Below are 3900 nucleotides of genomic sequence, written 5' to 3' on the forward strand. Positions count from 1 at the left end.
AATTTTTCTTACTATAGGGTTACATTTGTGATTCCCAGACGAGTATATTACTTCACTTGATGCGGAAGCCGATTTGAAATAAAGTATTCGTATGGAAGGCTCATTTTAGAGCTTGATAGTCCAGGATAAATGCGTCGATGAACTTACAGTGATTTATTTCAAACAATATTTTATTGGGTACAAAACATTTGAGACATGTGTTCGGCAGCTTGCTTTTGACGGTTACAGAGAACCAACGTCTTGGCCCCTGTAGAAAAGAAGAGTGCCTTAACCCACGCTGTCTTTGGGTACATAATTTAAATACCCAAAGGAATGAAAATAGAGATGCCACACTTGAAAGCAAGGAGGGAACCTTGAAATGCTTCGCTGTCAACATACAGGCTCCTTCTGAAAGAAAGATTAGAAAAACAAATGCATCAGAGGAATTGCACCTCTAAGCTTGAAGTATGACGTGCTTCAAGTGTAGAAGTCAACGTCCCAAAGCCGTTCAGAGTGCACTTTTCAATAAAGTAAGTATTATTGAAGTTTAAACGTTTTTCATGACAAAAGATTAGCTAGCAGAACTTAGTAGGTAATCAACTAGCTAATACATACCTGTACCCTGTCGGATGACAGCGGCTAAACGCGGTTTTCAGGGAATCACAAATTCCAGAGAGCCTCTTTCGTAAACGTTAAGGCAATACGGCGAATGGGAAGCAGCATCGATAGGGAACATTTTTTCCGCAAAGCATAAAACTGAAAAAAATAAAATGGTCTTACTGAGGCACTTGCGCATTCGCGCTGCCTTTGGCTGCGTTCCTGCACCGAAAGAGGCCTCGGGATATAATTTTTTTTACTTGTCAGAGGTTCCTCATGCTTTTCAGGCACCATATCAGAACCAATTACTGAAATCAAGACATGCAAACAAAAGACAGCGCTTTGCATACACGCAGCGGAAGCTTACATGCAATTTCCTTGATGGGAGAGCCCGCAGCTACGCATTTTCAGGACGTCCTCATTCTGCGTATAGGCCAAAGGCAGGGCAAGGGTGACTGACATAGCAGGCATTGTTAGGAATAGAAAGCTACCACCAGACCCACCCTCCCGCCGCCAGCTGTCTTCTGTTAAGCTTTGCCCTCACATTCGTGGCCAGGGTTCAAAAGAAAACATTCTACACAGGTCTATGGCTGGGAAAGGAATATACTTTCGGGAAAGAACGCCAACCAAAAAAAAAAAAACACGTTCGGGAATCTTCTTGGTTCTTTCAGCAGGTGTGACTGCGAGTGAGTCACAGCTTGCCTTTTTTAAGCCTTCGGTTAGTCATCCGCCGGGTCACTGATCGTAGACAGTTGATGCAAGGATAGTTCCCTCGAAGTCAGCCTTGTCAACCCGCGCTTCCTTCCTTGTTCATTTGTTTGGCATCCGCTTTGTGCTGCTTCAAATTTTCTGGGAAATGCTTGCTTTCGCCAATGTACTACGTCCAGCACGAGCAGGGGATCTCGTACACTGGCGTATGCTTTATTCTTTTTCTTTCGCTGCCTTCCTGGGATCAGCAGTCTGAACCGGAACGCTTGCCTCCACGAGTTTCACATAATGGAATGTGTTCGGAAACTGCACGCGAAGTGGAAACTTCTTTTAACATTTTTCAAATGCGAAGAGCTTACAAGATACCACATTTTGGAACTAGACGCCTAACCATCCAGAAAAGGCAGCGTTCAGTATGGTTGAAACCTCATGTCCGCTGCCGAAAATCGCTGCAACGTTAAGATGCCACCAACTCGGAAAATGTAACAGTTTAGCTAATCTCCGTGAGCGCTAAGGCGTCGCCATGTCCTGTGCTATGACTGAAAAGAATAAAATCGCTTGCATTGTTTGCATAACAAGGCCCTCTTAAAACACAGGAAAGGAAGCAACCGATTAGGGCACGGTTCTCAGCACTGTTCGTAATAACGTGACAAAAATTCACAGACCCCAAGGCTGTGCATTTTCACCTGTCATTGCCTGTACAGCTTTTCCATATTCATGGGGCTTGAACGCATGAAGAAAATTTGGTCCCTAGAAGAACTGACCGTACTTCCAGCTGTACATGTTAGCGTAACAGCCACGACTGCAGTGCCACACTCTTTTTTTCAGCCGCATGCAACAACAAATTTCTCAGATACTTACTTCATGCCTGCTGTGTGAGTTGGCTCCACCGGACCACAATGAAGCCTTTGCTGTTTTGCTGTTCTCGTTAAGCCTTTCATCTCGGCGCACCCGTGGTTCACAGCAAGTCTACGCACACTGAAAAGGGAGCGGCGTTAAGTGCATGCGCGTCTATGGCATCAAAGGAGAGCTTAATACTGCTTACCAGAACACACGACGATGATAATCCGGTCTTTAGTATTCTTGCAATACAGCGAAAGAACGAGGGGCCGACGATGTCGAGAAAACTGGTGCGTCACACACACACCGCCATGTCGGCGCGGCGAAACGGCAGCAGCCAACACTTGTATGCTGCGTAGACAATGAATGACTAGCCGCTGCTTCTGCACATATTGCTGGCTTGAGTGAGACGTTCATTGCAGCACGTTGCTGCTAAGGTCGATGATGTCCAGTCTTACGTCACGACAAGAGCGCGCAAAGGAGCGGGTGGCAAACTGGCGGCTTCGGGGAGGTCGACGCGTCACACACCGCCATGTTGGCTCGGCGGAGCTCGGCTGGCTAAGCCTCTCGCAGACTGTCGTCGCAGGCGATGCAACACCAAGCGTTCTCCGAATACACTGGGGGCTTCACAGGCACTGTCTGTGGCGCACATTGGTGCGCGAGGTTGCGGCGATCCGGTGTCTTGTAACATGACAAACGTGCGTGAAGCAGCAAAAGCACAGGCGAGCAGGCAGCGACAACAGAGCCGGCGTCGTCACCTGCAAGTGCAGCGAACCGGCAGCTGCCACTAGGCGGCGGGCAGACACTAAGGAGTGCATAAAGGGCCTGAAGGAGTATTGAAGCCGACATACTCCTTCTTGGAAAAGTAGTAAAATCATGTAAATGCTTTATTTTACTCCTCGATTTCCCGACGGCAGTAAAAAAGGAGGATTTCCTCTTTTTTACTACTTAAAGTCGATTGCGCAATTTTCAATAAGGAGTTTAAAAGCGGACACTAGCCATTTATATTCCTATTTGGGCTTATTTGTGTTTACAGTGTGGTCACCAAGAACAGAAAGAATTTCTTGCAAGGTTTTGTCTTGCGGTTGGGCGGGCTTCACGAGATCCCGCAAGAGAGCATACGTTTTCTGTCCGCAACAACTAAAGAAGACTGACTTCTCTTTTGCTTCTGCGATGTCATTCGCGATGAAAAAAGCTCTAAGACGATCAACGTAGCAAGGCCACGCATCTCCTCCTCCTCCGTCGAACGCTTCGAGGTTGCCGAACATTGGCATGACGGAATTCTTGCGCATTGAACTCGTCAGAACAACGAAGGACTCACGTGCGCAGAAGGGGCGTAGGAAAGACGAACTTGAACTTGAATTTTTCTCCTCGTCGCCACTTGTAACGAGTTAGTGGACCGAGCAATGCCGAGAGGCGGACCGGCTCGGCGGTCGCCGTCAACGGCTAGGCTCGAAGAAACGGACGATGATGCACCACGCTCCAATGCGCAACGAACAACTGCTCCTAGAGCTGTGTCCTTTTTATTGCCTTGCTGCCTCGCAAGTTCTATCCCGTCGGCACCGGGTGGCGCCACAACACAAACATGAAAACGAAACTGTAACAGTGTCTGTAAGGCACTTTGCTACTAGGAACGGGGATATCAGTCTTGCTTGTTTTCCTTCTGCTTCGCTATGGACAACATGAAATTTTGGGAAGATAGCTTTCTTTTCTGAAAAAAATCATCTGCATCGTTCCGCCCTCTTTTTAGAGAGCGATCTGGTATGAAAAAAGGGG

At 47.4% G+C, this 3900-nt stretch overlaps 1 long non-coding RNA gene across 1 annotated transcript; it reads right to left on the minus strand.

Annotated features, from left to right (window-relative positions):
* Positions 1-225: 225 nt before the first annotated feature.
* On the minus strand, positions 226-3166 carry LOC149367810 (uncharacterized). Its single transcript, XR_016288077.1, has 3 exons — positions 2330-3166; positions 2146-2262; positions 226-387 (listed from the first exon to the last, which is right to left on the minus strand). It is a non-coding gene; the product is annotated as an uncharacterized LOC149367810 (long non-coding RNA).
* Between the last annotated feature and the right edge of the window lie 734 nt (positions 3167-3900).

Source organism: Amblyomma mixtum, chromosome 1 (genome assembly GCF_055824585.1).
Source record: "Amblyomma mixtum isolate Tamu chromosome 1, ASM5582458v1, whole genome shotgun sequence".
NCBI lineage: Eukaryota > Metazoa > Arthropoda > Arachnida > Ixodida > Ixodidae > Amblyomma > Amblyomma mixtum.